The sequence below is a fragment of the Leopardus geoffroyi genome, chromosome D4 (genome assembly GCF_018350155.1).
Source record: "Leopardus geoffroyi isolate Oge1 chromosome D4, O.geoffroyi_Oge1_pat1.0, whole genome shotgun sequence".
Lineage (NCBI taxonomy): Eukaryota > Metazoa > Chordata > Mammalia > Carnivora > Felidae > Leopardus > Leopardus geoffroyi.
Window position 1 is genome coordinate 12,281,198 of NC_059342.1, and position 21,775 is coordinate 12,302,972.

A 21,775-nucleotide genomic window follows, 5' to 3' on the forward strand; every position below is an offset into this window, starting at 1 on the left:
GGTCTCAGAAGAAAAACCAAACCTGCTGTGTGACACCTTGGTCTTAGACTTCCAGCCTCTAGAGCTGTGAGACAATCAATCTCTGTTGGTTAAGCCACTCAGTGTGTGTTATTTAGTTAAGGCAGCCCTAGGTGACTAATACACCAGGCGAAGCCTTCGAGAGAAACCCCAGGAGCTTGACATAGGCCCTCCGGTGTCAGGGTCTGACTCCGGCTGTGAGCAATCTAAAGCTAGTCAGAGCTAGCAGGGCGAAGACAGAAGGGATTGTGTTTAGAGCAAAAGGCACTTCTGCAAGTAGAACAGGGCGTGTGTTTCCTGTGGTCATAACGTGGGCTCCGCAGAAACAGCCTGCTCGAGCTGGAGGACGTGAGGTTTAAAACTACGCGTGTAACATGACTGCACACTTCCCGGAATAGCTAGAGCGCCAAACCGACGGGAGGATGCCAGTGCCGACAAGGATGAGGGACAACGATAACTTCCATGAACTGTGGTCAGGAGACGACATTATTAAGACCGCTGCGGAAAACTGACAACATCTCTAAAACCCAAAAATGCACCTACTCTGACTCAGCAATGCCACGCCTACAGAAATGAGTGCATTCGTGCAGCAAAATAAGTGTACAAGCATGTTCCCAGAGAAACCACCCAGCTGATCTCCAAGGCAAGAATGGATGTGTCAACTCTGTATATTCACACAATGTGTTACTTATGAGCAACAAAAAGGAATGAAACACCCATACATACAGCAACACGGTTAACTCTCTACTATTGAAGTAGTCACAAAAGTCAGACACAAAAGGTTACATACTCTGTGATTTCTTCATGTGAAGTTAAAAAGGGGTAAAGTTGCTTTATGGTGCTAGAGGGCAGAGTAGTGGTTACCTTGGTTACCTCGGGGTGCTGGTTGATATTGACTGGGGAGGGGTGAGAGGCAGCCTGGGGGTGGGGCGGAAGGCAGGAAGGGCAGGAAATGTTCTGCGTCTTGATGGCTTTTCAAATATGTGAAAATCAAACATACTACACTTGAGATTGCTGTTCTTCACTTCTGTTCAAGTAATACTGCAACTTTTAAAAATCAAAAATCAGGTAGGAGTTTGGAATTTTAATTATTACACAGGACTGTATCATGTGATTAATAGACTGGATTTAACTTTTCACCACTTAAGAGTAATTGGGAGATCTAAGGGACCTGCCCGAGATTTTCTTCCACTAAAGAAGAAATGACAGGTCTGCTAGTTGGAGAGGAAGGAGTCATGCAAGAAAAACTGGAGAGACGGTTGCTCTCTCTCCACGGTACTGAGCCCTGCCTGTCAGTAAACCTGTTAAACTCAGAGAGCAGTTGCTTTAATTCAAGATGCCCTGAACAAGATGGTGTTTTTGGAGACTGCCAAAGTTATTTACTTAGGTTTCTGTTAACTATTGAATTGCCAAGATTAACTCTGATGTGATAACACGGGAAGCACGGTTGAGGCTGACATCAACAGTTTACTGACCTGGGTCTAGGTTACTTTCCAAAAAACGTTGCAGAAGACAGACATCCCCAAGCTGAGCCCAAAGATATCAACAGTAACGACTGGCTCACATTATCCAGCTAATGGCTGTAACAGATTATAAGTACGGCTTTTAGCTAATATAGCACTTTGCTAGATAATACTTAGACTGGCTAATTCCTAACGATCAGCCTATTTCCAAGAAGTTGCAGTTCTGTAAATGTTGAAGTGTGGGTGTGCCCTTACTTCATTCAAAGATTCTACTTTAGCTTTTGTTTTGAGTGGCTTCTGCTTAAAGGTGGCAGTGTGACCACATATATTTTTATTCTTTTCCTCTCGGGACCCCACTTATATAAGTACAAAGGCATAGATGAGGTATAAATCCACAAAGAGAACGAAAGGAAGAAGATCCACGAACAAGAGGTTTCAACATATTTCTCTGGAATTGACTGGATTGTAGTACCCTAGCAAAAGACGGAGGTAGAGAAGACTCTGGAGATAGGAGATTCACTGTAACAGACAGTTAGATCCCAGACCTCTGCTACATGCCACACACACGTGACCAGAAGCCACCCGCTGGCATTTGGAGATTCCTTCTTCTCAGCGTCTGCTCAAGGGAGCCCAACCTAAGACCTCCACAAACCCTACCAATCGGTACAAACCTCTGACCAGCCTCAGTGCCACAGCCTGCACATGGAGGGACAATCAATGACAACCAGACATTTGCTAGACACGTCCTGCATAGGGGGGTGGGGGGAGCCATCCACTTGTTCACAAGCCCGCTGTAATGGCCCAAGTGGAAGAAAGAAAGAAGGGCAGGTGGGTCAGACAGGGAGGAATCACACTTAGAAAGAAGAAAAGGTAAGGTTCACTGTGCAGATAACATAACGAACCAAACTGTCATCCTCTGCCTTCATAAACAGTCTCTTGACTTCATCAAGGGGAGCCTCCTTCTACTCAAGAAACTGGAGACAGATGGGTAATTACCTCCCCACCACCTTGCTGCACCCCTCTGCCTCCACCCACTAAGGGTCATTTTGAAAAAGGTCTTCGCACTACCGGTAAGTAGTATGTTGTATCTCACCCGGAGCAGCTCGGACATAATAGGGAATGAAACCCTGAGCCCCTCAGCCTATCTGCTTCTCCAGACAAGCTTCCAATACTTCACGTGACTTCTAACACCAGCTTCGCCTTCTGTCTTAGAGGCCAGACAGCATCTACCAGAGCTGTAATGGTCTGTGCCAGGCTGAAAGCATACATTATGATTTATTTCACACCAGCCGTGGATCTTTTCCCCAGGTTACAGAAAATTAATATATTTGGGCACACTAAAACAGTGCTTATTTGAAAGCTGACCTAACTGCTCCTTTCCTTAACAAATTTTACTAAAGGGCACATTCTATTAATAATTTTGGTTCCAATTTTCTAGCTTGTTCCTTTCTTCTTACCCCTTAAACACACACACATAGAGTTTCCTCATGACAGAGCACAGAGCAACATATTCATCAAAGAATATCTGGAAAACTAGCGAACGTGTTGTTCGTGTAACATGCTGTCATAATTCCACCATCCAGTTTCTGTCCACCTCACTTGAGATGAAAAATTTTAATGTACACATTTCCTAACCATTCCACTCTCAGGCCTATACTTATCGAGAAATAAAACGGGAGGCACTTGGCTGGCTCAGTCGGTGAAGCGTCTGACTTCAGCTCAGGTCATGATCTCACGGTTCATGGGTTCGAGCCCCATGTCAGGCTCTGTGCTGACAGCTCAGAGCCTGGAGTCTGCTTGGGATTCTGTGTCTCCCTCTCTCTCTGCCCCTCCCCCATTGGCACTTTCTCTCTCTCTCAAAAAATGAATAAACATTTTAAAAAGAAAGAAAAAAATTGGGAGCTGTGTTCAAGGCTTTGCTGTTCAGAGATGTGCAGGATTCCTTGATACACAATAGGGCAACACAGACGAAAAAATAAAGTACATTCTACCTGGTTCTCTTTGTTCATAGACAAAGGCACAGAGTTCTGCCCACCCCCACCCCCCCACCCCTGAGTTAAATTTTTGAGAACATGAAGCAAAAGGCAGGGCTTCTGACAGCTGAGGCACAGAAGCCTTCAGCCTCCAGAGCTCAGGGTAGTGACAGAAAGCCCCAGGGACTAAAGCTAAATGTTTGGCCATTCTGGTTATTCTCCAATAAGCCCTTTTGATGCTGAAAGGCTGATTTTCTATTGACTGTTTGTTTTCCTCTTCTTTCTTCCCTGACATTCTTTTCCTTTTATGGTTAATAACAGGGGCGGGGGTGGGGGGGGGAGAGAAAACTCCTAGGCATGAAGTTTAAAGCCCTTAAATTTAATTACAGAAGTTGACTCAGTCATTCCCCAAAGTTTGCTAGAGAATAGGTGGGATTTCTTTAAAAAGATGGGAAAAATAAGATACACAGAAAAGCAACAGATTTTCTCATCCCCACTGATTCAACAAACATGTACTCCGCATATACTCTATATGTGTACGTACGTGCATGCTGTCCATATGCTATTATCCTTCCCAGTGCTAAAGGAGGTGAAAAAAAAATGTAGGTGGGCGGATGTACATTTTGGAAGGACAGGAGAGAGAAGGAAGAAAGTGGGCATGCATTTCTGTGGTCCAAAGGGAACTGTGGTTGCTTGCTAACAAGCAGAACAACGTGTCGTAAGCATTTATGTCAGGAGTCAGGGAGCTAAGTTCCCTGGGACAAGTCTGGCCCACTGCCTGTTTCTGTCCTGCCTGGGAGATGGGAGAAGCTTTTACATTTTTAGAAGGTTGAAAAAAAATGAAGAAAGGAATCAAAATTTTGGGACATGTGAAAGTGATACAAAATTCAGATTTCGGCAAACATGAATAAAGTTTTATTGGAATACAGCCACACTCGTTGGTTTACATATTGTCTATGGCTGCTTTCGCACTACAACTGTGACAGAGACCCGTATGGCCCACAGGACCTATTTACTGTCTGGCCCTACGCTGAAAATGTTTGCCAACCCCTTGGTTAGAAGAGGGAGATATCACTTCTGCCCAAGGTCATTAAGAAAGAAGTGACACGTCTACCTTACTTTTCTATAGCCCTTTATATCTTATTTGACCCTCCCAGCAGCTCTGTATAGGAAGAGGTAGGAAGGGCAGGTTTCATCATCCTCCCTTTTACAGCTGGGGAAACTGAGGTTCGCTAGGGCCAATCTAGAGACTTGTTCAATATTGGCAGCTGATTGATGGCAGCATCATATGATAGTGTCTGAACCTTTCCACCCCATGGTGCTGAGATTGGAAAGACAACACACACACACACACACACACACACACACACACACACACACACACGTGGGACAAGGGCATCATAAAGAAGGGAGGCCAGCTGGGTGAGTGCAGTGAGGGGCTACCTCAGGGCCCCAGGGTAAAGGAGACTGGCACCAGGAACTGTCTGGGCCCACGAGTCAGCAAACTAAGTTCCAGGGGACAAGCCCCACTGCCTGTTTATGTCCTGCCTGGGTGTTGGGAATGATTTTACATTTTTGGATGGTTGGGGGGAAAAAAAATCAAGAAAGGAATCAAAATTTTGTGACATGTTAAAGAGATACGAAATTCAAATTTCAGTCTCCATAAATAAAGTTTTATTGGAATGCAGCCCTGCTCATTGGCTTACACACTGTTGTAGTGCAAAAGCAGCCTGAGACGGTACGTGTCCCTGGACCTGGGGTGAGTGCCCTCATCCGGTCTTGTAGTCACTGAGAGAACATCCGGGAGCCTCAGAATCCTGTCTGCTGCATAAATCCTGTCCTGATGAAGTTGAAGAGTAAATGAGACTATCAGGAGAAGCAAATGAGTTAACCCTGTATACTACTCAGCACAACGCCTGGCACTTTGCAGTTGTGATGTTACCTTGTTGTTTCATTCACTGCTGGGGGAAGGTGCTGAGCATTTATTTATTTTTTTTAACGCTTTGTTTATATTTGAGAGAGACACAGAGCATGAGCGGGGAAGGGGCAGAGAGAGATGTAGACAGAATCGGAAGCAGGCTCCAGGCTCCGAGCCGTCAGCACAGAGCCCAATGTGAGGCTCGAACTCACAAACCGTGAGATCATGTCTTGAGCTGAAGTCGGATTCTGAACCGACTGAGCCACCCAGGTGCCCCTGGGTGCTGGGCACTTTAAAACAGGGATTGACAGGGGTGCCTGGGTGGCTCAGTTGGTTAAACATCCGACTTCAGCTCAGGTCATGATCTCACGGCTCATGAGTTTGAGCCCCGCGACAGCTCAGAGTCTGGAGCCTGCCAGACTCTGTGTCTCCCTCTCTCTCTGCTCCTCTCCTGCTCTCTCTCTCTCTCCCAAAAATAAACATTAAAAAACAAATAAGTAAAGCAGTAATTAATATGTACTTATATTAGATAACTAGAGAGCCATAAAGGATGAATTCATACCTGAACATAAAAGATCAGGTTAGACGTTCATGCTCCCTAACACTATGGAAACATTCCATCTGTGGAACAATTTCTAGCTCCTTTAGGACAAAATTCCCCTAGGCATTAGCTCAGGGGGAAAAAAATTCGTGTACTTTCAAGTTATTTGGAAGAGAATTGAGTGTAAAAACTATTTTCACATCAGGGAAGAAATATATTAGGTTGCAATTGAGAATTAAGTAATTGAACTCCCAGGGCTTGGTGGCCGCAGCTTGGGAAAGAGGTAGGAAGGCAGAAGGGGAGGAAAGAATTGTAAGGAGAGATTAGGCAGGCCAGTGAGTAATCAGTCCAACGGTGAGGTCAGGGCCCAGCGCCTAGGCGTGGTGTGCACAGCCCAGGAAAGCCACTAAGGTTTGATTCTGCTTTCCATTTTCCACACTAATAATTTCTTCTTTCAGAAATAAGACATTGACTGAAAAATAAAGTTTCCTCTTAGGACTACTGTGACATTGTACGTGCACACCACCCGATGTCTAGGTATGCTGATGATCTGAAAGAAATAAACCCTAAACTTCTGACATGAAATCATTTCACACCATAAGAAAAAGAAGCACTCCTTTTGATGGATGTAACACAACAGAACAGTGTTTTTTGAACTACATGTCAGAACCCATTAGTGCTGAAATCATTTTAATGGGTTGCCAACCATATGGACTAGAACAGAACAAAACAGAAAATATCAGAGTGTACCATACATAATAAAGGACAAGCAAGCACTGTTGAGTGAAACCTCTGTGTTTCAGTGATAAGTGTGCGCGCGCGTGTGTGTGTACATGTGTGTTTACATTTAGTCATCTGTATTGCCAGGCTATGGTGTAAATTGTATTCTCAGTAGGGATCATGGTCCAAAAAATTTTAAAGCCACCGAAGAAAAGTGTGATCACTTCAGGGAAGTCCGGTATAAGAATCCTAATTCACTGAACAGTCATGTTAAGGGCTAATCATTCCTGATGAGTGGGAATGTTTTCAATGTCAAACTCTTCCTCTGCATTTAAAACACACTACAATTGACAGGAGGAAAAAGTATGCATAACTTGTCAAGTATACCTGGTCTTTAAAATAAGGTGTATCTGACAATGAATACAGAATTGATCTCAAGATACAGGATGTATTAGAAATCAGAAACATGAATGATTACGTTATTCAGAATGATAACTAACCAACTCCTTTATGAAATAAATGGGGACTGTATGTTTTACACGAGTTGATTTACCAGGGAGCAGAAGAGAAAGGGGCTGGAGAGGAAACTTAGTGGACAGGGATGGTATTACTACCACCCAAAAATTAGATTTTGGAAAAAGATTTAGTTTGACTCCATAGAAAGCTCCACGTTATGAGGCATTCTCTCAATTACTTTCTTCTGAACACCCGAAAGCAAAGAGCCCATTATCTCCAAGATAACAAGAGCTGAAATCAAGCAATTCATTAATGCTGGTTGTGACGACAGATGATTTTAAAGGGAGAAACCATGTCAAAAACATTTTTCCCAGTAAGCCTGAAGATTTCATGAAAAGGAGGGGTAGGCAGATTACTTGAAACAGATCTGGGGAAGAGAGCCTGAAATGATCACCATTGATATTACACAGGAATGTGTATGGAGGTCACATGATTGAAAAAGGATGGACAAATGAATGAATGAATACATGCATACATGCACGAAGGAGGCCACGCTTTTAATACCAATTTAAGTAAATATTTCTTCACAGCTTCCTATATTGGATGTCCTTATCCAAATAATTCAGACATGCTGGGTTGTGAGATTGTGAATATACACCTATAGGAACAACTGTTCTTATGTAAATGGGCACACAGGGCTTGGGATATAGTTTGTAGTGGCAGCATCGTACAAGCATTTAGGAAGTACTATAGTTTGGGGCGCCGGGGTGGCTTCGTCGGTTAAGTATCTGACTTTGGCTCAGGTCATGATCTTGCGGTTCGTGAGTCTGAGCCCCGTGGGGCTCTGTGCTGATAGCTCGGAGCCTGCAACCTGCTTCAGATTCTGCATCTCCCTCTCTCTCTGCCCCTACCTTGCTCACACTCTGTCTCTCTTAGATAAATAAACATTAAAATAAAAAAAAGAACTACTATATTTCAAACAAGTTAGAAATTAACACACCAAACGTGGCCTAATGACAAAAAAGACTCTGAAGTCAAAGGAGCCGGTGAAACAGTGGAATAAACAATATCATACAGTGTGAGAATAGAAGGATGTCATATTTTTGAAATTGCTAATTTTTACACAATACGATTTTAACTATAAGCAAGTAAGTTAAAAATTGAATACAAGTATACATTTCACCCTTTATCTGTATCCCTAAAATGTGCTTTTTTCAAGTTGATGTAAAGCCTTTTTAAAAACCATCTCATGGGACAACTGGGGACCACCTTATCATCGTGGGTACCTTATACGTGGGCATATATGGTGACCTGCATCCTACATAACCGAGGCTCCTCGCGGTCCGCACATGAGTGAACCAGATTGTAGGTAGCTATTGCAATGCATTAAAATCCCTAAATTAAAACATCAATAACTGCTATCAGACTGATTCTTATCTGTTACAAGATTCTTTACGCTCTGTCTGTTCCATGCCGAATGAAGCCCTGCTTCACGTCTCCTCAGCCCCCTTCTCAGCTCTGCGGGACACTTCCCATGCACACTGACAAATCCCCAACTCCAGCCCGCTCTGCCTTCTGCTTATCCACCCCAGGGCTTTCTCTGGTGCCTCCTGGGCTTGCTCAGGCCATTACTGGCACCCCTAAAGTGCTAGGGATTCAGCATGTCTAGTAACACATGATGGATGAACATCCTGGTTTCCCCACCACTTGCTGGACAACGATAAAGTGCATTCTATGCTATCCCAGCAGAACTGAGCCTCCATTGCCCACAATGGTAATCTGCTCATCAGCCCACCTCTTACTGGCTTTCTTTTCTTCCCGGTCTCATTTACTCCACTCTCTCACTCATGCTTCTTGGGATCACCTCCCCACTAAAACTACTTGCACCCAAGCCCCTGTCTCAGGCCCCGCATGCATAAGCTACTTCAGTGTCATGTGGCGATTTTGTGTCCTCTAAACCAGCTGTCTGCACAAGTCAAGGTGGATGAGCTTTACCCTCATTCTTTCCACCTGGATTACTTACATCTTTGGAAATGTCTCATCTATTCCTTTCCCTAAGTACTTGATGATCCCTCACTGATGCAGAGAGTATTTCTGGGGGCTGTAGGGTATGCCCAGATGGACAAAACATGGTTCCAGCCTCAAGGACTTGAGAATGGAACATGAAAATGGAAGGAAGAAAAGCAAGCCTATAAACTGAAGAGGGACTCAGACTGTGGAAGAGCCATGTGGCAGTTCCGGGAGAGGGACAATCTGGAGCTGACTAGAGCTTCATCACTACCCAGACGGAGCCAGTTTTCAAGTTTTCCAGCTTCAATGTTAGCTCAAGGACACCCGTCTTTTTTTTTTTTTTTAATTTTTAAATGTTTATTTATTGTTGAGAGAGACAGAGACAGAATGTGAGTGGGTTAGGGGCAGAGAGAGAGGGAGACACAGAATCCGAAGCAAGCTTCAGGCTCCGAGCCATCAGCACAGAGCCCAATGCAGGGCTCGAACTCACGAGCTGTGAGATCATGACCTGAGCTGAAGTCGGACGCTCAACCGACTGAGCCACCCAGGTGCCCCAACCTGTCTTTTGATAAACCCAGCACTGACTCACACACAGGTCAGCCCAAACATGGCACCTGCTGGTACAGCCTTATGGGAGACTGACTGAAAGGCAAAACAACGCACTGCCTTACAAGTCCCTTAAGGATCCCCAAGCGACTACTCCACCTATGAGGTACGATATGACACAGCCTGGTGAAGCAAGGAAACCCATGAGGCCTCCCTGCTGTTCCTTGATCATGCCAAGCATGTCTGGCTTAGGCCTTTAGCTCCTGACATGCTCTCTGCTTACAAGGTCCTTCCCCCTAATAGCTGTATGGCTCATTCCTCTACTCATTAAACTCTCTGCTCAGAGCCTTCCCTTAACACTCTCTATAAAATAACAGCACCCTCTACATCGTCACGCTCTAGTGTCTTCCCTACTTTATTCTTTATGGCACTTACCATCCCCTGACATATTATATATATTGGCTTATTTATTTTTTAATCTCCCCCCACTAAAAGGTCAGCGATAGCAGCAACTTTTCCCCCTCACTGTACCCCTTGAATCTAGAATAGTTGTCTGGTCTAGAGGAGGGGTTCAAGGAATGTTTGTTGAAGAAATGAATAGATTCTTTCATCATTAGAATGCCCCAATCATCACTCAACCACAGATGAAGTGCTATAAACTCATCCAGAATCACGACAGCCCCAAAACTCAAAAGCCTAAAGGATACACAATTATTTTGTGAAACGAAATTTTTTATAAAGCTTCCACATATGTAGCAGGTATGAATAAATAAAACTTCTTTAATTCTATCATAAACTTGTATGGGCCATGGAATGTAACTCATTCAATGTCTGCGGTGTAAATCAGAAAGAAATCCCAGTATTTTAGATCTTAGATACTATCCCTAGCTTACTAAAAAAATAAATTTATTCATGTATTCATGTGACAAATATTTATTGACTGCTTATGATGAGTATGGTGTTGAGTGAGGTGCTATATTTGATTTTTCTTTTGAAAAATCGACTTCATGCTCCCCAGTAAAGCCATATCCTGCTGTTACAGATAGAGAAAGCCTATCTTTTTGAAAACACTTGCGTTTTTCCCCCCATTCTTTTACTATATGTTTTATTGATTTAAGTCAGCAATCCCTCAGGGAGAATAGTCACAGGAAATACTTCGGGTGGAGTATTTTTTTTAATTAGCTAATTTTAAAGGTAACCATTTTTCGCTCTTCATTGAGTTTAAGGGAAACGGGATTTAACACTGTATTTAATAACATTAAATGCCCACAATTACAAAAATAACATAAGTAGTTGTCCAACTCTGCTTACATAGGGCTAATTGGCTCCACTATAAATTCACACTCCCCCAGTGCAGTGGTCCGCATAGTTGGGGGGAAATCTTTTACTCGCCCCTAACTGACTCACTGCTACATTTCCACAAGGCATATTCCAAGTTGTCATTTTGCCCATGGTCTCAACCTGCCCACCTCTGACTTTATCTGTGGCCAAATTATTCTCTTTCCACCTCAAAGCTCCCATGCTTCTGTCTCAAGAGTCCTTCCTCTGCCCTCCTTCAGGATCCCCCCACCTTCCTGAAGATTCCATTCCATTAGTTTAGAGTCTCTCTTAGATTTTCAATGTCTCTTCTTTGCTATGGATTCTTTTTTCTCTGATGAGAAGGTAGGCCCATGCCTTCTTACGAGAAACACATTACTTTATCTATAGTATGTCATTTCTCTGATGCATCAAACTCCCCTTCCCTCTCACCACCCAACTTATTTGAAAGTAAGTCTGTCTTCACTGCTTTCCACACGCACCACACCCCTGACTCTAACCCCCACTTCCACCTGCCTCAGAGATAATTGAGGAAAGCAAGGAGTCAAATCCATTGGCTTTTCCTTTGTTGTGCCCTTGGCCCTATGGGGTGCGCTGTATGAATGATGTAGGAATGGTGATGGCTCCCTCACCTTTCCAGCTTCTGTGACACCGTGTGACTTCCACCATATTGCTCCAGCTGTCCCTTGTTTAATATTGCTCCCATTCTCTTCTTTCTCTTCCCCCCCACCCCTCAACATACAGACATCCCCCAAGGATCCTACCCTTACCCTTTGTTTTGCTCCATTTTCTTCCCAGGCCATTCCCGAGACATCAAAATCACTCCTAAGTACAGGACTCACAAATCTCTCTTTGTAGCTTTGACTTCTCTCTGAGACACCTACACCTGTATTCTAGTCCCTTCATTTGGACAAATCTGTCATGGCCAAAATGAAAGCTCTTTTTTCTCCTCTTCCTCATCCTCCTCTGAACCTCCTCTCTGACAACAGCCCCATCACTGTCTCAGCTGAGCTCAATGATGACTTTTGACTTCCCTTGTCAGTATGTAGATTATTCCCACACCCCATCTGGAGCCCTTCTCTTCTTCTCCTTCCCACTGCCTCATTTCCTCTTACCCCTAATTTGACAAAGGACTCTATCTGGTCTCCCTGCAACCAGTCTTTTCTCATTGCATTATGTCCAACACATTGCTACAAGGTTGTTGCCCTAAAGCACAGTTCTGACCCTGATGACCCTCTCTCTCAGAAGCCTCCCATGGCTCCCTGGTACTTACTGACTGAAATCCACACACAGGTTGCTCCACAACCTTGAAAGCCTCTCTTTCTCACCTTCTCTCTCATTACATCCCTTGGCATTCCCTGCACTTCAGCCAAAACACACGATTCTTTGGGCAAACACACACTTTTCTGTCACCAAGTCTCTGCTACTCACTCCTCCTCACACATGCCCTTCCTTCCCTGCCAGCCCAGACACCGCCTGTATAAATCGCAGCTCAAACGTGATCCCTTCCATGTAATGTTCACTAATTCTTCCACTGGAAGTCATTGTTATACCTTGCGAACACCCACAGCATGGGAGGAATGCAGCTTTTTGGGTAATGTAGCCATTTTGCCCATTTTTTTAAGTTAGTGTTTATTGATTTTGAGAGAGACAGAGATAGTGCAAGTGGCAGAGGGGCAGAGAGAGAGGGAGAGAAAGAGAATCCCAAGCAGGCTCTGTGCTGCCAGTGCAAAGCCCGAAATGGGGTTCAAACTCACCAAACTGTGAGATCATGACCTGAGACAAAACCAAAAGGCAGACGCTTAACCGACTGGGCCACCCAGGTACCTCACTTTTGCCCCATTTTTATAGTCGTCAGTTATGTGTATGCCCTGTCTCTCCTTCCAGGCCATGAATTTCCTCTGGGCAGGATCTAAGCCTCCCTATTCTTCACATCTGTGCCACTCTGGACATCCCCCAAACTCTATTCAAAGGTACAAACAGCCTGAGATCAAGTAGGCAGTTGAGAAATATTTGTAAGTTAATGACTGTAACCCAAAGGGTTAACTTTGGCCTCTAGTCCTTGAAATTCTCTCCATTTTAGTAACAGTTACTTTTTCCTGGTAGGACACAAGCCCCATCTCCCCACGGTACCATAGTTTATTTCTTTTGGCCCCACAGGCCAATTTTCAAATGCCTTTTACTTCCAAGTTTTCTGAAAAACTAACTTCTTTAAGAGACCCAATAATGGAAAAGAAAGGCATTAATGGTACTTTAAGTGAAGAAAATGCATCCGTGCAGAACAAACAGCTTGCTGGGGGCTACAGCAAAACGTAAGGCTGTTTACCAGACTGAATTATAGGATTCAAGCTGTATCATTAACCTTACCAGTCCAGTCTTTGGAAAAGCCTGCCACTGTATTTTTTTTAATTATCACATTTATATTAGAAAGGAAATCACTAATTCCTGCCTGAGTCATCAATTGTGTTGTTGTATAATTCTTCTTCTTCTGAACAGTGTATTTACCTTGTCAATTTCTAACATTCTTAAACTTTCTTGTAAGACCTTTACATCTCTGGATTTTACTTGAAAATATAAAGACAACTTAAACACACACACACACACACACACACACACACACACACACACAACCTCTTCGAATGCTTTTTAAATTCCATAAGTACTTTTCTCAGAAAGACATTGGCAGAACTGACATGGAGTAAAGAACTAAGATTCAAAATTCATTTTTATAAATCTATCCTTAAATCTTGGAGGAGATCCAACAACCTCACATTAAAATTTTAGAAGGCTTGACTGAAGGACATGGGGAAATGTAATGTCCACAGCTTCAAGAGCACCTGGTCTATATATCATCGTTAATTAAGAGAAGATAAACAGGAAGAAAAACCATAGGAGCACAGCACGAGTTTTATTATTTTTGATGTAACAACAATATCATGCAACCTTTGCCAAAACAAAAATTTTTTAAAAAGGAAAAAAGAGAAAGAACCCTCTGATGCCAACGTGTTATATATTTACTTGGATAGCCATGCTTGCCAGAGGCTTTTCAAAGAGGACTGGGGCAGACAGTTTGGATTCTGACAGCAATGCAGTAGAATTTAAGGTGTTGTGATTTAAATATGTTCTCAGCAGGCTAATCTAGTCACACAACATTTTATAAAGAAGTCTCAAGATATTAAGTGTAGAGGTGCATTAATTCCTACAAATACCGCAGGAGAAATACAGGCACTGGGAGTCAAACTGCAGTGGACACACATATGAATATGCTATCTCCCTATCTCTACCCAAGCCCACATAAGCCTATCTTTATCACACAGAGACAATTAAACAGCTATACTCTCTGGATGCAATTCTGCATCCTGGCTCCCACTGGGTGACTTATTGCCAGCGTGACATTTTTCAAATTCTCTATTAGCAGGCTACCTTGGCTAGGAAAGCAGACCTCACCAACCCAGGACCCCATTATCATGGGTCTCAGGAGATTTCAGTTCGTGAATGACATATGGCACCACCGAGCCATTGTGAAAGCTGGAAGAGTGGATGACACCAGCCGTAGAAATAAAGTGTCCCTTTTCCTTAGGAAAACGCCCTGCCTATGTGACGCTGACCAAGGGTGGTACCAAACATTTCTCAGTATGATCTTTTTCTTCTTTTCAAACACTCCCCTGACCCCATCTTTCTATTCACACCTCCAGAGTTCATTCTACAAGAACCAACATAAAGATCACCGATTCTCCAGCCTTAAGGTTTGCAGTGCTGAAATGTGAAAGGAGAAGGTCTAGTTGACATTCAAAGTTGTGGGGACGGAGAGATGAATGTGGCCATTAAAGACCCTTCACCTTCAGGTCAGACAAGAGATAAACAATAGAAACTGCAGAGTCAGGGCATCTGAGACCCTTACAGAACAGGGGCCGAGGAGAGAAGTATCACCGGATAGAAGCTCCCTTCCAAACCCCAGAAGGCTAGCAAGCCCAGAAGGGGTACCATTATCCTATTTCCCTGCCTGCCATGCGCCCTAAGCCCACATGCACACTTCCACATCCTCATGTCCAGAAGCCAGAGAAAGGGGAAGTGAGAATCCCTGCACGCCGCCCATCCACACACACGAGCAGAACACAGACTGTACTCAGAATTGCAGGGTCAAGATAACAAACACTGTCCCACAGTCAGCGGGTGACAGCGAGTCAGGGCACCGGCAGATCTCTGGGTTTGGAGCGCAGTTAGGGGAGCGCGGATGCAATCACACGAGTACACACACATACACACTCACACACATGGGATTTTACAAATCCGCACCTACCCCAGCGCCTCTCTCCACACTCACAGACCAAGTGCATCCTGCCTTCATCGTTGCCATCACCACACTCTCCGGGAGAGTCGCGGCCGAGGGATGAGGGATCCTAGCGGGGATTCCTGGAAATGTCATTCTCCAACACCTTCGGTCCGCCACCCCCATCCCCTTGGCTGTACCTTTTACACACACACACACACACACACACACACTCTCTCTCTCTCTCTCTCTCTCTCTCTCTCTCTCTCTCTCTCACTCTCTCTCTCTCTCTCCTGCCTTGACTGTCATCAGGCACGCCTGCTGCCCCCAAAACCCCGCATCTCAGCGCGCACCGGACACCAGGCGTCCCTGCCTTCGGCGCCCCCTTCCCCCGCCCCGTTGGCTCCATGGCTAAAGGCATTGCCCCCTGGATGTCGCCGGCTGTCCCCGCTCATCCGCACTATTGTTCCATGCAGCCCCTCTCGCGCCCGGGGGCACCCTTCGGCGAGGACCGGGGCTCCGTCGGGGGCAGCATCGGCGCCGGGCACCCCCCCCCCCCACTCACCCACCCCTCCCTGGCGGCGGTACCTTGCCTGACAGCTGGGTTCGCGGGCCCGCGGGAGCAGGCGGCGCTAATGACAGCGCCGGTGCCAAGCCCGGGAATAAAGCTCTGCTCCAGCCGCTCCTACCTCCAGCGCCACCATCTTCTCCCGCCGCCGCCGCCGGGACCGCAGCCGCCCTCGCCCAGCTCCGGCTAGGGCTCGGCAGCCGCCGCTCGGGCCCCTCCGGTCCGCGGCCCCACCCCCTTCTGCCCGCCCGCCCGCCCGCCCCTCGTGACGCGCGCCGGGGCCGAGCCGGGCCGGCCTGCGCGGGAGGGCGCCCGGGGGAGCGCGCGCGCGCACGCCGGCGCTAGTAGCGCCCCTGCCACCCACGCCCACCCGCGCGCACGCGCGCCGCGCGAGCCCGAGGCGGCGAGGCGGCGTCCCCCAGCGGCCGCCCGCCCCAGCGCGCCAGCCCCGGCGTGGGTGGGCGTGCGCGGCGCGCGTGCCAGCCGCCGCCGCCGCTAGCGCCCTGGCCCAGCCGGCGAGACCCGGCGTGCGCGGGCCGGGCGCACGGAGCGGGAAATGCGGCCGCATCCCGGAGGTGCCGGCCGGGGACCTCCGCCCTCCCCGGCGGAAGCCCGAGGGGGTCTCGGTGTCCTCAAGCGGCAGCTGAGGCCAACCTCTGCGCGCAGGACCGCGAAGCCGGGCAGCCGCGTCGGCTCCTGCGGGGTGTTGTCTTTCGTTAGTTACTCCCGAGCTTTCCCGCTTCCCAGCCCCGTGAATACCGCCTGCACTTCTCAGAAGAGCAGCCTGACGGTGGCTCCGGCACGCGCTGCAGTCCTGCGTTTGCGCCGCTAGGGGGAGAGCCCCTCGGGTTTGGGCCCGAGCGAAGCTTGGCCGCGTTTGCAGCCCTCGAGGGAAACTGCCCAGTCCTGAGGGCCAGGCGAAAAGCCTCCAGCTTATGATGCCGGGAACGGACCGCCTGGGTTTCCACCCCCCTGCCCCCCGCTTCTCAATTCTGGTTGGTCAGAACTTGAAATGTATTTGTGGCTGGCTTAGGGCATCAGCCCCAGATGTGGCCGGGAGGGAGGGGACCTTTGCAGTAGGGAGCAGGTGGCAGGTGCTGTGTGTTAATGAAAAGCAGTGGGCAGGACAGGCCCCCGGAGACCTGGGTCCTGGCGTCAGCCTCACCTGTAATTGGCCGTGTAACACGTGCCAAGTCACTCCCCCTCTTCGGGACAGATTTCTCAGTAATAATAAGTTCTTTTTGCACGTGAGCCTTGGCTATCCAGATGCCTGGGGAAATGGATCTTTTACCACACCGTGTTTCCATATTAAGCACAATGCCTTCAGAAGCGTGGGGGGGGGGGGGGAGGCAGAGGCTGAAGCATTCCTGGGATCTTGTTTTAGCTTTAAAATTCATATGAGTTTTGCATTTTACTCCATAAAGAATTTTTCAGATTTTTTCTTTAATAAAGAAAATAATAGATTCTCCCTTCCTGAAAAGATCGTGTAGTAAAATTGAAATACTTACCAGGGAGATGTATCATGCTTGTCCTGTGACATTACATACCTTTTTTCTTTTTCAGTAAATATTTATTCTGCATGTGTTCCAGACCTGGCCCTTGTCCTCCCAGAACTCACAGCCCCCGGAGCAAACAGGTATCAAACAATCAGACTAACAAATGCAACTGGGATCAACTCTCAAATGCCAAGGGGCTGAGGGTTCACCGGGAAACCTAATCTAGACTCCAGGATTTGGTAAAACTTCCCAAGGAAATGACCTTTGGGATTGCCCAGGAGAGGCGGCTGTGAAACACTTCCAAGGTAGAGAGAAGATATTGTGCAATAGCAGTCCACGCAGGTAGGGTAGAAGTGAGAGGGAATGTGAGACCGGCCAGAGAGGCAGGTGGCAGAAGCCAGAACTTGCCGGACCTTGTGGGCCATTTTAAATAAGGATTTATCTTATCAGCCATAGAAGGTCTCTGAAAGGCTGTAAGGGTTAGGGGTGGGTGATCATGATCTCATGTCATTTCCTATGTGAACAACTGATTCATGGAGGGTCAGGGTCCAGGCGAGAGAAACTCTGACCCCTTGACACATCCTTGCCCATGCTATTTGGTGAGTGTTTTTAGGGTTTTCAGTTTCTACACCACACTGCTTTTGGGGGTCCTTTCAGAGTGCCTCTCTGTAACAGCCCCTGTTTTGTTAACTTTTAATCTGCTGTGGTGTTAGGAAGGAAGTTAGCTAACCTTATTAGAATTTCAGGTTAAGTAAGGGGATATAGGTTCTGAGTGAGGAGCTCTTTTCTATGCATACCCTTGGTGCTATTTGGTTTGTTATCTCAGAGATCTTTCTACTTATTTTCTCCTTTTCATTGTGTTCCCAGTGAGGCAAAGCTCCTTGATGCATGAGTGAGAGATACATTATTGCTTTAATAACACCATCCTCTCAAATCTTGCATCACAGATTTTTGTGCAAACTAAAGAAAGTGTGTAAATTACCCTGCAGAGCTTTAAGTGCTATATGAATGAAAGTAATAATGGTTATAATGGCAGCTTAGAGACCTTCATAACTAATTAGTTACCAAATATTAATATCTGGAAAACTCCTTCCTCCTGCCCCATCCTCCCATGAAAAACACAAATATGCCTATTCCTTACGGACAGTGCAAATCCTCATCTCAAGTGCTCATGTTACTCTTTGTGTCTTGGCTGGCAGACAGCTCAAAGCCAAGTTTGCGGGTCATTGCAGGAAATGAGCGGATCCACAGGGCAGTCATATCTATGTCTTAGCTCTTCCTTTGGTCTTGTTCTTCTATCTCAAGTTTTCCTGTATTCTCCTAATATATTATACATATTTTTAGAAGGCACTTAAAATATTTGTATCTACCTACTTTTATTTTATTTTTTTTTTAATTTTTTTTTCAACGTTTATTTATTTTTGGGACAGAGAGAGACAGAGCATGAATGGGGGAGGGGCAGAGAGAGAGGGAGACACAGAATCGGAAACAGGCTCCAGGCTCTGAGCCATCAGCCCAGAGCCCGACGCGGGGCTCGAACTCACGGACCGCGAGATCGTGACCTGGCTGAAGTCGGACGCTTAACCGACTGCGCCACCCAGGCGCCCCTGTATCTACCTACTTTTAATGAGGGTCAGAACTGCTATTCAGTGTTTCAGAAGGCAGTATATAAAACATTGGCAACCTGCCAGCCATTGTAGCTGGTAACTATACTATAGCCAAGGGACTGGGTTTTAAATTTTTTAATGTTTATTTATTTATTATTATTATTTTTTTTTGAGAGAGTGAGAGAGAGCAAGGGAGGGGCAGAGAGAGAGGGAGACAGACTCTCAAGCAGGCTCTGTGCCATCAGACAGAGCCGTATGCGGGGCTCGAACCCACGAACTGTGAGATCATGACCTGCGCTGAAACCAAGAGGGATGCTTAATGGACTGAGCCACCCAGGCACCCCAGACTGGGTTTTAAATTAAAGCTTGCCCAGCACTGCATGTGGATCAGAAGTCTCTGCGTATACTAGCTTAGAGCCTTGTATTAGACAAATTTGTCTCCCACTGGCTCATAATTTCCTTTAGTGTGATCTCCGAGCTCCCAAGCTCCATCAGCCTGCCCTGTACATAACAAGCACTGTTTGTCACTTGAAAAGAGGGCAGGGATCCATGAACTTTTACTCATTTAGGTTTCTTTTTGTCAGCAGTGACCTGAAGATTCCAGGATTCACTAAATTCATTCAGACTTCACAACAGTGTGACCACGTCTTTCAGCCTTTGATATGACTCTGGACAGCCAAAACTAGACATGTCTCTTCTGGTAGCAGTAGATACTCTTCCTTGATTTCAAGTTCCTTACGGATTCCCTTCTTTCTCTCTCAGTCCCTGAGCTCCTCAGTCTGAGGACCGGAAAGGTATGTGTAGAACAGATATTCAACACCCTTCGGGTAAAGAGGGTTGTTGTTGATGATTTTAGTTCTGCTAACATTTGGTAATTCAGAAACCTTTCTAATCCACAGAATAGTGCTTTTGTCACAGCATTTTAAACGAATGAACTAAGTTATGAACTAAATTACAGTTATGAAATGTAGATGTCCTAAACTTTAATACATTTGCTTTTCATATGCTGATTCTTATCTCACCAGCCTTTTCTCTGGATGTAAATTCTGTCATGGCTTCAGATAGGTCCCCTTCCTTTCCTTTCTGTTTGCCAAACAGGTCAGGCCCCCTCTTTATTTTTCTTGAATCACATTCACTGTGACCTTGAATGATTTGAATGAGAATTTTGTGCTATGGCTATGTTTATGTGATACATTGGGAGACACTCGGTGCCACAAGTAGTAATTCTGCCTCGGAAGTTTCCGAATGATCTTTCTGAGTGAAGAGTGTCATGGGAATGTATTTAAAAAAATTTTTTTTTTGTTAAGTTTATTTATTTATTTATCTGACCAACAGTCAGACAGACACCCAACCAATGGAGCCACCCAGGCGCTCTAACATACTATCTTTTTTAAATGATTATATGCTTCTCCCTGAACCAACCTCCGTGGCCAATAACAGCCGGGCTCCCACTCCTGAAGCTGGGTCAGTCCTCCTCAAACCACACGGCTGATGGAGGACAGAGCAAGACCTACGTACCACAAAGAGCAGGAAATGGACAGAGGCAAACAAAGACATCAACTACTCTGTTCATTTCAGGCTTATAATAGTGAAAGATGAAACACTTTAACCTAAATATACAGAATAAGGGAATAGTACATAAACTGGTATATCTTTACAGTGTTTATGCATCTGTTAAAGATACCACATGCACAGATTTATTTTATCTTATTTTTTTATTAAAATTTTTTTAATGTTGTATTTATTTTTGAGACAGAGAGAGACACAGCACGAGGAGCGGAGGGGCAGAGAGAGAGACACACACAGAATCTGAAGCAGGCTCCAGGCTCTGAGCTGTCAGCACAGAGTCTGATGTGCGGCGCGAACCCACGAACCATGAGATCATGACCTGAGCCAAAGTTGTTCTCTTAACCGACTGACTCACCCACGCACTCCAGACAGATTTTTTTTTTTTTTTTTAATAATGTGAGAAAAAGTTTAAGTTTTCATCTTAACTGAAAAACTCTGGATACAAAATTATGTTGTCAGTTAATTACAACTGTTAAAAAGTGGCACAGAAAATCAAGTACATCAAAATGTTAGTACTAGTCCACTGGACTAGTATGGTTATTTTCCTCTTTTGATGCTTTAGTAGTCTAAAAAATTTCTATAATGTACAATGACCTGAGCAATGTGAATAATATTATTTAAAATGTGGCTGTAAAATTAACGTTACCACCAGATGCCATAAAAATAACTATTGCCTCTCTTTGCATTTCAAAAGCATTTTTTTTTCCAGATTTGATGTATCCTTCCAAGTTTATTTGAGATACCACATACTTCAGGAAAACATTTTCAGGCTATGTTGCTCTCATTGGTGTACCTTATTATCTGAAAATGTGTTTGTAGCATTAACAGCCTATAGCCTCTCTGCAATGTCAGGATATAAATAGACAAAAATTGATAAAATTGTTTGCTCGTTCTGTTTGACGTCTGTTTCCCAACTTATTTCAGTAGAAAAATACCTGAATATTATGGTCATCAGATATGAGCACCATAAAATATTGATATATTTAATTCATCCCACAAACTGGGAACACTTTTACTAGAAGAAAATATGACTGTTCTATAAAAAATACAATATTGCAACCAGGAGTATATTTCCTTAAAAATAAGAAACTATGAGATTAAGTCCTCGGCAATTTCAGAATTCTTTTTCTCTCCATATGTGTTTGCTACAGATTTATATCTCTTTGCCATCTTATTAATAGCTACGTGGTAGTAACACCAAAGTTTAAGTAAGATGGATAGGATAAAAATACAAAATTGATATAATTCTAATAACCATTTTTTTTTTACCAATTCATAAACCAAGAAATAGGCTACCATTATT

General features: G+C 45.1%; 1 protein-coding gene and 1 long non-coding RNA gene across 8 annotated transcripts in view; one reads left to right on the plus strand and one right to left on the minus strand.

Moving 5' to 3' along the window:
• APBA1 (amyloid beta precursor protein binding family A member 1) overlaps positions 1-16,048 on the minus strand; it is a 207,955-nt gene extending 191,907 nt beyond the window's left edge. For 4 of the 7 annotated variants that reach the window (XM_045469804.1, XM_045469803.1, XM_045469802.1 and 1 more), the window contains exon 1: positions 15,821-16,048. The gene's annotated coding sequence lies outside the window, so the exon portion shown is untranslated. Of the gene's footprint in view, positions 1-15,262; positions 15,422-15,820 lie in introns of those variants that run through there. The other 3 variants (XM_045469801.1, XM_045469799.1, XM_045469800.1) reach the window with 3 other exon arrangements.
• Positions 16,049-16,261: 213 nt separating this feature from the next.
• Positions 16,262-19,913, plus strand: LOC123592980. The gene is made up of 3 exons (XR_006710030.1): positions 16,262-16,795; positions 17,364-17,436; positions 19,488-19,913. It is a non-coding gene; the product is annotated as an uncharacterized LOC123592980 (long non-coding RNA).
• The last annotated feature ends 1,862 nt before the right edge of the window (positions 19,914-21,775 follow it).